This window comes from Bison bison, unplaced genomic scaffold, assembly GCF_000754665.1.
Source record: "Bison bison bison isolate TAMUID 2011002044 unplaced genomic scaffold, Bison_UMD1.0 scf7180017863974, whole genome shotgun sequence".
NCBI lineage: Eukaryota > Metazoa > Chordata > Mammalia > Artiodactyla > Bovidae > Bison > Bison bison.
In genome coordinates, this window is record NW_011494546.1 from 44,211 (window position 1) to 56,220 (window position 12,010).

At 36.1% G+C, this 12,010-nt stretch overlaps 1 protein-coding gene across 4 annotated transcripts in view; it reads right to left on the minus strand.

Moving 5' to 3' along the window:
- Positions 1 to 12,010, minus strand: part of LOC104984283 — a 69,911-nt gene that overhangs the window by 35,372 nt on the left and 22,529 nt on the right. Inside the window, exon 1 of one of the 4 annotated variants that reach the window (XM_010833952.1) lies at positions 1,119 to 4,220. The exons of the other annotated variants lie outside the window; for them this stretch is intronic. The gene's annotated coding sequence lies outside the window, so the exon portion shown is untranslated. Of the gene's footprint in view, positions 1 to 1,118; positions 4,221 to 12,010 lie in introns of those variants that run through there. 4 annotated transcript variants of the gene reach the window in all.

Sequence of the window (12,010 nt, forward strand, 5' to 3'; positions counted from 1 at the left end):
TTACTTATAATTTTACAAGTATAATTAAGGCTGTAATAAGTACCCTTGAGTTTACATACACATTTGAACACTCCCTATTATGTCCTATAGGTAAACTTCTAAATATAAAATTGTTTGTCAAAATGTGCTAATTCCCATCTAAGACATATTTTTCAGTCTTTTGGACAGACTAACACACAAAGAATTCCAAATTCTCCATACTTTGCTTATAAATGTACCATTAATCTAATAGGTGAAAAAATTTCTGATTTATTTGTGTGTTTGTGACCATGTTTAAAGACACACACAAATAATAATTTCATTATATATTTATAACAATTGATAATTATTTAGTATGTAGTTATTTCATTACCAGGTTGATATGGTTGAGTATTATTTTTTTTTAGGTAAGAAGTAGATTTATCCAGAAACAAACACAGTCCACAGAGTGTGGGCCATTGCAGAGGGCTTGTGTGGCAGCCTGGTTGAGTATGTTTTTATGTGTTCTTGGCCATTCACGGTACTTTCCTTCTCTGATTTGTTCATTTATATGTATTCCTATTTTTGTACTGGAATACTTGTCTTTTTCTAATTGATTTGGGTGAGCCTTTAATAGAATATTAACACTAACCTGGTAATATAAGTTTCAACTAAACATAAAGGTACATATTCAAATGACTGAAGAAAAAGTAATAACCCAAATTTAAACTAGCAGGTTTTAGATATTCCTTCTTTCCTGTAAACCCTCCAATGTAGACAACATGGAGAAAATTTGGAAAACAGTTTAATTGGATTAAAGATTGTGTTCATTAGTTATTTATACTGTTGATTCTTTCACATTTTTATAAACTAGATTATATGATAGCTTTGGAACATACAAATCCTATTATGAGATGTTGAAACAATTATAAAAACTGCTCAGGTGAAATCAAAATGGACTGAAGTCAAAGCCTAAGGAGACCGGATACCACCAAGGAATTGAGAGACAATATTTTGACCTGAAATGTACTTAAGAGGAAAAGAATGCAGGTACGATTTTGGTCACAATCCTTGGGAACTTGTGGGAAAAATATGCTAAATTTAAAATATAATTTATTGGTTGTAACTGGAAAGGGGTTCATATCACTCCAGTAACTTACATTGGTTTTACATTGCTTAGGTTATGATGGCATATAGTATTCACTTAGAGCACTCTCCTGTGAATGAGATTTAGCAGAATTATTAATAATAATTTTCATGAAAGTAAAATGGAAAAATAATTTTCAGATACATTTACCATGTACTGGGGTTAATCTGATTATTTTCCAGGTTCTGGTTTAGCCAATGCTTTAGTTCAGGATGTGGTACTGAAGCACAAAGCCTGCTGTTGTAAACAAGGTTTTACCGAAACACAGCCACACTCATTCAACTACATACTGTGTTTGCCTGCTTTTACACTGCAAGAGCAGAACAGATCAGCTGCAACAGAGATCACACATCCTACAAAACTGAAATTGCTTGTTATTTCACCCTTTACAGAAAAGGCTTACCAATCCATGGTCTACTTTAATGTACATTGAGGTAGTAACTTCATATAATTAAAACTTAGTTTTAAGACACTGGAGCATAAGTGGACTGAGAAGGCAGTTACCATATTTAGACTAAATTTTCTCATGAAAGCTGGCACAGAATGGAGGCAGCTCTACTCTGATTTTCCAAATTTGAACGTAGTAATAAGTCAAGAGTTCCTGCTAGATGAGTCCCTGAATTTAATGGCCCTTTGTCCTCATGCTCTCTTGTTTTCTCCTTATACATGATCACCTCAGAGACCACTGTCATCACTGTCCTTTCACATGGGAGGTAAAGCCCTTGTTTTTCCATTGCCATGCTCTTCTTCCTATTATATTTAATAGCAGGATGGATGGATAGATGACACACAAAAGAAAAATGATCAGTAATGGAATCTGAATGATAACTTATGTATTAATAAGCTAGACAGATGATAGAGACACACAGATAAATTATGGAAGATAAAGTGATAGAGGATAGATCTATGGATAGATGACAGATTTATGATAGAGTAAAATGCGGTAGAACTTGAGAATCACTAATAAAAGACATTACAACACTAAAGTGTTTCTCAAAACTGAGCATTTCTGTTTCAAGAGAAATTTATTTATCTTCCATGTCCACGGAATATTATTTCTAAATTTCTCATAAGATCAAGGATGGTAGTATGTTTTAAAAACAATGCAAAAACTACAACAGTTTCCTCTCTCCTGTATGATTATCATGGGAGTTGACATGAGACAATTATGTAAAAGTGAAAAAATATGCCATTCAAATCAAACACATATATTTGGAAGGTTAATTTCATATTCCCTAAATTCAGAGGTTGTAAGGTATATTTCCCATTTATCTTCAATTAAGAAATGTTATTTCAAGAGAATCACACAGAATCAATTCTGTGTTAAGAGAACTCATATCAAATATTTATAACGCAACAAAATTCACGAAATATTCCACACCTCTATGTCTTGACCAGTGGTAATATTATGAATTAATTAAAATATTCCAATCTTTTTACTTCTGCTTTTCTCTCTAACAAAGTCATTCATTTACTCTCTAACTTAATTTATTGTAAATATCATGAAAGCAAACTTAGCCATTAAAAATATAGAATAATTATTTTCTGTATGACTTTCTGGGTAAGAAAACAATATAAATAAAACAAACCCCTGTCAAAAGAAGCTCATTTATTCAAAATTGTCAAAGGACACAGAGAAAAACACATAAAACAAACTGTTTAGTTAAGAACTCTTCATAAGCACCCTTTGAAAAGTAACAATCACATCCTGCTTTGCTAGCCTGAACTTTTGCTTCAACTACTTTCTATACTAACTACTCCCAAACGTTTTTTATTTCAATGAAGCCCAGAAAACTATGGAATATATCTTTAATATACTGGGGGGGGGGAGTAAAATCATAATTCTATATTAAGTAATTATATTCCTCAATAAAAAGGACTAAAAAGGAGACAGTGTCAGATAAAAGAAAACTAAGAAAAATTATCACTAGTACTGGTACTAAATAAAGTTCTTTGGGAAGATAAATAATGATAACTGAAGTAGACATGGATCTTCAGAACAGAATGAAAAGGATTAAAACTGGTTAATATATAGGTAATTATGAAATATTTTCCCTTTTAAATTCTTAAAAATAAATGTATCTATTTAAAACAATTATTCCATTGTCTATATCACTTGTAGTATATATGGCAACCCTAGCATACAAGGGGTAAAGACTAGGTAAATAGATATGTATATTTCCAAGATTCTTCTTTTTATGGGAAATGATTTAATAGTCTTAAAAGGTTAAAACAAATATATATAGTATTCCCTAGAAAACCACTAAAAAAAAAAGTATAGCTAAAAAGGAATTCTGAAAAAAAAATTAAAAGGAAGGCAGAGAAGAGAAAGAAGAATAGAAAGCAGAAGATAGACACTGACAGGGAGTACACACTTAACAAAGAAACAATAAAAGAGGTGGACTTTTTTCCACTTTTTCAATAAATATATTAAATGAACATTGAATAAACACTCCATCAATGGTTAAAACATACTAAACAACTATACACCATCTAATGACAATATTTTATACATAAAGTTATAGGTTGAAAGATAAAAAGATAACACCATCCTAACAGAAAGCAAAAGAGAGCTATAGCAGTTATATTAATTTTCAATAATGTACCAAAGATAGGGACATTTCAAAATATAAGAGGGTCAATTTATAAAGAAGACATAATAATCACAGAAGTCTGTATGACTAATAAAGTTATAATTTACCTGAAATGAAACTGACAGAAATAAAGGGGACTAACAGACAAATCTAATCACAATTGATGACTTTAAACTCTACCTTTTCAGTAATTTACAGAATAAAGCACAATATCAATCATAGATATGAACAATACTATCAACCACTTAAACCCAATGGATATTTATAAAACACTACAGTCAACAACTTCAGAATAAATGCACTTTTTAAAAGTGTCTGTGGCATATTCACCAAGATAAACCATGTATCAGGCCAAAGATATTTAAAATAACTCAACTGATATAGAATATATTCATTGATCATAATGAAAATCAGAAATCCATACAATAAAATATCTTTGAAGAATAAAAGGAGTCATCACTGCAGATGGTGATGGCAGCCATGAAATTAAAAGATGCCTGCTCCTTGGAAGAAAAGCTATGACCAACCTAGACAGCATATTAAAAAGCAGAGACGTTACTTTGCCAACAAAGGTCCGTTAGTCAAAGCTATGGTTTTTCCAGTAGTCACGTATACATGTGAGAAGTGGACTATATAATGAAAGCGGAGAACCAAAGAACTGATGCTTTTCAACTGCAGTGTTGGAGAAGACTCTTGAGAATCCCTTGGACTGCAAGGAGATCAAACCAGTCCATCCTAAAGGAAATCAGTCCTGAATGTTCATTGGAAGGACTAATGCCAAAGCTGAAACTCCTATACTTTGGCCACTTGATGCAAAGGACTGATTCATTGGAAAAGAACCTGATGCAGGAAAAGATTGAAGGCAGGAGAAGGCAATAACGAGGATGAGATGGTTGGATGACATCACTGATTCAATGGACATGAGTTTGAGCAAGCTCTGGGAATTGGTGATGGACAGGGAAGACTGGTGTGCTGCAGTCCACGGGGTTTCAAAGAGTTGAACATGACTGAGTGACTAAACTGCTTATCCAAGGTGAAATTATTAAGATTAAATTATTAAGTACTTCACATTTCAAAAACAATATTAAAGCAAAGGTAAAAATTTTGACTGAAAAGATCCAAAACTTTAGAAATTCAGAAATAACAAGATGGTGACAAAGGAGGTGCCAGAGCTCCCCTCCTCATACAGACACACAAAATGTACAGCTATACACAGAACAATTTATTCTGAAAGAGACTCAAAAACTTTCAGAAAGTAGGACAAATGAGAAAATACATCAAAACAGGTAGGGAAGTCTTTCCTTCCACATTCTTGGCATCAACCCCACCCTCAGCATAGTGCCTTACCATCAGGAAAGACGTCCCAACTTCTAGCTTCTCCCTGAAAACCAAAGGGCTGATCTACCAACAGTGGTGTTGGAGAAGGCTATTTAGAGTCCCTTGGACTGCAAGGAGATCCAACCAGTCCATCCGAAAGGAAATTAGTCTTGTGAGTTAAGACTCACAGGAGGGACAGATTCACAAAATCCCTTGCTCTAAAAACCATTGGAGCTTGTGTAAATGAGACAAAACAGTATAGCAAACAAAGAAACAGTTCTTAACAAGTATGCAAGCACTCACCAAGACTATCATCCCAGCTATCAGCACAGAGGGAACAAACAAAATTGCACATTTCAGTTTTCCCCTCTAAGAGTATCTGCTTGCTTTAAAGAGTGTGCTGCCATTTCCTTCTCCAGGGGATCTTGCCTGGAAAATCCCATGGACAAAAGAGCCTGGTAGGCTGCAGTACATGGGGTCACAAAGAGTCAGGCATGACTGAGTGACTAACACTAACATTTACTTTAAAAGCTGCTGCCTGAAGGTTGGTCTTCTAACTTAGCAGGTACTAGGGGCTGGCTGTGATCCTCTCAGAGAATGTGGAAGTGGACACCACTCCTCCCCACTCGACAGGGCTCTAAGTTCCTAGTATCTCCCTGGAAGGACCTTTTACCCATGTCTATACCCAAGATTTTGTAGGTTCTACTCAAGAAATAGGTCTCAAGACAATCAGTCATATAGCTAAAGGGTGTTCCATTCACAAATTCCACAGACTGTAGAAAACAAAGGGGCAATTCCTAGCTGGCTTTCCCTTAGGCTCAGTGCAAAAGCAGTAACCAAAGTCACTCATCTCCCAACCTTTCCCTGAAAGGGTTTTATCTGCACACTGTTAAAGATAGAAAGATACACTGCATTCTTGGATTAGAAGAATTAATGTCGTTAAAATGACCACAGTACTCAAGGCAATCTGCAGATATAATGCAATTCCTATCTAAATATCAATGGGATTTTTTTGGTAGAACTACAACAAATAATTTTAAAATTTATATTAAGAAAAAAAACAACAACAAACAAACCCAAATAGTCAACAACATGGTGGTGGTGGTGTAGTTGCTCAGTCGTGTCTGACTCTTTGTGATCCCATGGACTGCAGCCCTTCAGGCTCCTCTGCCCATGAGGTTCTCCAGGCAAGAATATTGGAGTGGGGCACAGAAACAACATAGGGAGCCAAGAAAAATGAGGAGATACAGGAAAACATCTGAAATAAAAGAACAACAGAAACTAGAAAGAGATCTTACTAACAATGAAGGTAAGTGATTTTCCTGAGAGAGAGTTCAAAGTAACGATCATAAAGATGCTTACCAAAAACAAGAGAGAAATGTATGAACAAAATAAGAATTTTAACTAACACACAGGAAAATTTTTACAGGTACTACACAGAAATCACAGAGCCAAAGAATACAACCAAACTAAAAAATGCAATAGGAGAGTTCAACAGCAGACTGGATCAAGTGAAAGGAAGAATCACGAAAACTTAAAAGACAGTGAAGTGGAATTCATCCACTCAGATAAGTCAAAAGAAAGAATTAAAAAGTGAAAATAGCATTAAGGACTTACGGGATACTAGCAAACTATATGCGTTATAGATGTCTCAGGTGACACTAGTGGTAAAGAACCTGCCCACTGCAGGCTCAATCCTTGGGTCAGGAAGATCCCCTGGAGAAGGAAATGGCAACCTACTCCAGTATTCTTGCCCGGAGAATCCCATGGAAAAAGGAACCTGAGGGTCTATGGTTCACAGGATCACAAAGAGTCAGACATGACTGAAGTGACTTGGCATGCACAGAGGTCCCAGAAGAATATCGAGAGAAAGGAGAACAAGTGCTATTCAAAGAAATAATGGCTGAAAACTTCCCTAATCTAGGGAAAAAAGACACATCCAGATTCAGGAATCCCAGAAAATAACTTCCACCCCCAAAAAGGAAGAAAAAATGAGAATTCAAAGAGATCACACCAAGACACATAATGAAATTGTCAAATGCTAAAGATTAGGTGAGAATCTCAAAAGCTGCATGAGAAAACAAGTTATGTACAAGAGAAACCCCTTATCACTATCAAGAAACATTTCTGCAAAAAACTTGAAAGGCAGAAGGGTAGGGGGTGATACATTCCAATTGAGGAAAGGAAAAAACCACCAATAATACTCTATTCAGCAAATTACTTCCTCAGAATTAAATGGGAAATAAAGAGTTTTCCAGGCAAACAAAAGCTAAATGAGTTCATTGCTACTAAATCAATCTTATATGAAATGTTAATGGGTGTTCTTCAAGCTGTAATGAAAGAATGTTAATTAGAAGGAAGACATACAAAAGTTTATAAAGCTCACCAGTAAAGATAAACATTCAGTTAAAATCAGATTACTCTTTCGTTGCAATGGTAATGGGTAAATCACTTTTAACTCTAGAATAAAGGTTAAAGAACAGAACTTTAAAGTAACTATAATAAAATAATTTGTTATTGGATTCACAATGTAAAAAAATGCAAACTGTGACATCAAAAACGTAACATGAAGGGGTAGGCATTTGAAGATATTATCAACTTACACTATTGTACATAAAAGATATTTTATATAAACTTCATGGTTACAACAAAAGACTATACTAAATACACAAAAAGATAGAGAGAAAGGAATCAAAGAATACTGTACTACAAAAAATTATCAAATCACAAAGAAACAGACCAAGACAGTGGGAAAGGAACAAAGGAACTACAAAACAGCCAGAAAACAATTAACAAAAATGGCAATAATAAGTCCAAACTTATGAACAATTATTTTCAATGTAAATAGATAAATTTTCCAATCAAAAGCTAGGGGAGGGGACATTCCTGGCAGTCCACGGTTAAGACTCTATGCTTCCAATGTACGGGACACAGGCTCAATCCCTGGTTGGGGAACTAAGATCCCACATGCCTCGAGGCGTGGCCAAAAAAAAAAAAAGACCTAGGTGTTATTGGGGTCTATCCCTCAAGTGTCTGCCATGAAAAACTGGCTAGATGGATTTAAAAAAATACCCAACTACATACTGACTACAGGAGACTCACCTAAGCTTTAAAGAACTTCCACAGAATGAAAACAAAGGGATATAAAAATATATTTTATGCAAAAAAAAAAAAAAAAACTAACAAAGAATAGCTGTACTCATATCATACAGAACAGACTTTAAGCCAAAAGCTGTAAGAAGAGAAAAATAAAGTCACTACATACAAGGTCAATGCATCAAGAGGATATAACAATTGCAAATATTTCAACCCCAACATAGGAACACCTAAATGTATGAGTACATGCTCAGTCACTCAGTTGTGTCCAACTCTTTGCAAACGCATGAACTATACCCATCAGACTCCTCTGTCCATGGATTTTCCAGGCAAAAATACTGGAGTGGGTTGCCATTTCCTCCTCAAGGGGATCGAGCTTGCATCTCCAGTGTCTCTTGCACTACAGGTGGGTTTTTTTTTTTTTTTTTTTTTTTTACCACTAGCACCACCTGGAAAGCATGTAAATACATAAAGCTAATACTAACAAATCTGAAAGGAAAATTACACAGCAATACAATAATAGCAATGAACTTCAATATCCCACTCTCAACAATGGATAGATCATCCAGATGGAAATAATCACTAAAAAAGAACATTAGACTTATACTAGACCTTACATATTAGGCCTTACACAAGATTGGAAAAGCAAGTTTCATTCCAATTTCAAAGAAAGGTAATACCAAAGAATGTTTAAACTACTGCACAATTTTGCTCATTTACATGCTAGCAAGGTCATGCTCAAAAATCCTTCAAGCTAGGTTTCAACAGTATGTGAACCAAGAAACTCCAGGTGTACATGCTGAATTTAGAAAAGGCAGAGGAACCAGAGATCCAATTGCCAACATCCACTGGATAATAGACAAAGCAAGCGGAGTCTAAAAACATATCTATTTATGCTTCATTAACTATGCTGAAACCTTTGACTACCTGGATCACAACAAACAGGAATACCAGATCATCTTACCTATATGCAGGTCAAGAAGCAACACTTAGAATCAAATATGGAACAATGAGACTGGTTCAAAATTGGGAAAGGGGTATGTCAAGGCTGTACACTGTCACCCTGCTTATTTAACTTATATGCAGAGAACTTCATGCAAAATGCCAGGCTGGATGAACCACAAGCTGGAAATCAAGATGATGGGGAGCAATATCAACAATCTCAGATGGGCAGATGATACCACTCTAATGGTAGAAAGTGAAGAGGAACTAAAGAGCCTCTTGATGAAGGTGAAAGAGGAGAGTGAAAAAGTTGGCTTAAAATTCAACATTCAAAATGCTAAGATAATGGCATCTGGTCCCATCACTTCATGCCAAATAGATGGGGGGAAAAGTGGAAACAGTGACAGACTTATTTTCTTGGGCTCCAAAATCACTGCAGATGGTGACTGCAGCCATGCAAGAAAAGATATGACAAACCTAGACAGCATATTAAAAAGCAGAGACATCTCTTTGCTGACAAAGGTTTGCATAGTCAAAGCTATAGTTTTTCCAGAATTCATGTATGGATATGAGAGTTGGACCGTAAGAAGGCTTGAACACTGAGAAATTGATGTTTCTGAATTATGGTGCTGGAGATGACTCTTAAGAGATCCTTGGACTGCAAGGAGATCAAATCAGTCAATTCCAAGGGAAATCAACCCTGAATATTCCTTGGAAGGACTGATGCTGAAGCTCCAATACTTTGGCTACCTGATGTGAAGAGCCAACCATCGGAAAAGACCCTGATGCTGGGAAAGACTGAAAGCAAGAGGAGAAGGGGGTGACAGAGGATGAGGTGGTTGGATGACATCAGTGACTCAATGGACATTAATTTGAGCAAACTCTGGGAGATAGTGAAGGACAGGGAACCCTGGTGTGCTGCAGTTCATTGGGTCGCAAAGAGTCAGACAGCAGTTAAAAACTGAACAACACATTAGATCAGATGAACTTTCGTAGATATTTATAGAACATTCCTTTTAACAGTACTAGAATAAACATCACAATAAACTGTGGAAAATTCTGAAAAAGATGGGAATACCAGACCACCTGATCTGCCTCTTGAGAAATCTGTATGCAGGTCAGGAAGCAACAGTTAGAACTGGACATGGAACAACAGACTGGTTCCAAATAAGAAAAGGAGTACAGCAAGGTTGTACATTGTCACCCTGCTTATTTAACTTCTATGCAGAGTACATCATGAGAAATGCTGGACTGGAAGAAACACAAGCTGGAATCAAGATTGCCGGGAGAAATATCAATAACCTCAGATATGCAGATGACACCACCCTTATGGCAGAAAGTGAAGAGGAACTCAAAAGCCTCTTGATGAAAGTGAAAAGAGGAGAGTGAAAAAGTTGGCTTAAAGCTCAGCATTCAGAAAACGAAGATCATGGCATCAGATACCATCACTTCATGGGAAATAGATGGGGAAACAGTGGAAACAGTGTCAGACTTTACTTTTGGGGCTCCAAAATCACTGCAGATGGTGACTGCAGCCATGGAATTAAAAGACGCTTACTCCTTGGAAGGAAAGTTATGACCAACTTAGATAGCATATTCAAAAGCAGAGACATTACTTTGCCAACAAAGGTTCGTCTAGTCAAGGCTATGGTTTTTCCTGTGGTCATGTATGGATGTGAGAATTGGACTGTGAAGAAGGCTGAGCGCCGAAGAATTGATGCTTTTGAAGTGTGGTGTTGGAGATGACTCTTGAGAGTCCCTTGGACTGCAAGGAGATCCAACCAGTCTATTCTGAAGGAGATCAGCCCTGGGATTTCTTTGGAGGGAATGATGCTAAAGCTGAAACTCCAGTAGTTTGGCCACCTGAGCTGACTCATTGGAAAAGACTCTGATGCTGGGAGGGATTGGGGGCAGGAGGAGAAGAGGACGACAGAGGATGAGATGGCTGGATGGCATCACTGACTCGATGGACGTGAGTCTGAGTGAACTCCGGGAGTTGGTGATGGACAGGGAGGCCTGGCGTGCTGCGATTCATGGGGTCGCAAAGAGTCGGACACGACTGAGCCACTGAACTGAACTGAACTGAGAATAAACATTCTTCTCAAGAATCCACAGAAAATTATCTAGGATAAATCATAAGCAAGGTCACAAAATAAGTATTAATAATTAAAAATTGAATCATTTCATGCATCTTTTCTGATCACAATGATATGAAACTACAAAACTGAAATTGAAAAATTCTTAAAATATATATTAAGTCATGTGCTGCTGAACAACTGTGAACAATTCAAAAGAGACATCAAAAAAATCATGACACAAACAAAATGGAAACATAATATACCAAAGCTTATGGAATGTAGCAAAAATAGTTATAAGAAGGACACTTATTGTGATAAACACCTACATCAAGGGAAAAAAAAGATCTCAAACAAACACTACACCTCAAGGTACAAAGGGAATGTACTTCAATATAATAAAGGCCATAAAAGACAAGTCCACAGCAAACATCATTCCTAACAGTGAAATGCTAAAAGCTTTTCTTCTAAGATCAGGAGTAACACATGGATGCCCACTGTTGAATTTTATTCATCGTGAGCCCAGAATACACACCATGTAAAGGACAGTCATGTCAGTAAATTGGGACTACTGGACAGTCACAGGTAATATACAAATATCAACTCTAGATGGATTAAAGACCTGAATATAAGATCTGAAATCATAATTCTCCTAGAAGAAAACATAGAAGGTAGATTCCTTGGCAGTAATATTTATTTGATAGCAAAAGCAAATACAACAAAAGCAAAACTAAACAAAACAAGTGAGACTACATCCAACTACAAGTTTCTGCTCAACAACGAAAAAAATCAACAAAGTGAAAGGCAATCTATAAAATAATACAAAATATTTGCAAACCACATATCCAATAAGGGGTTGATATTCCAAATATACATGGAAG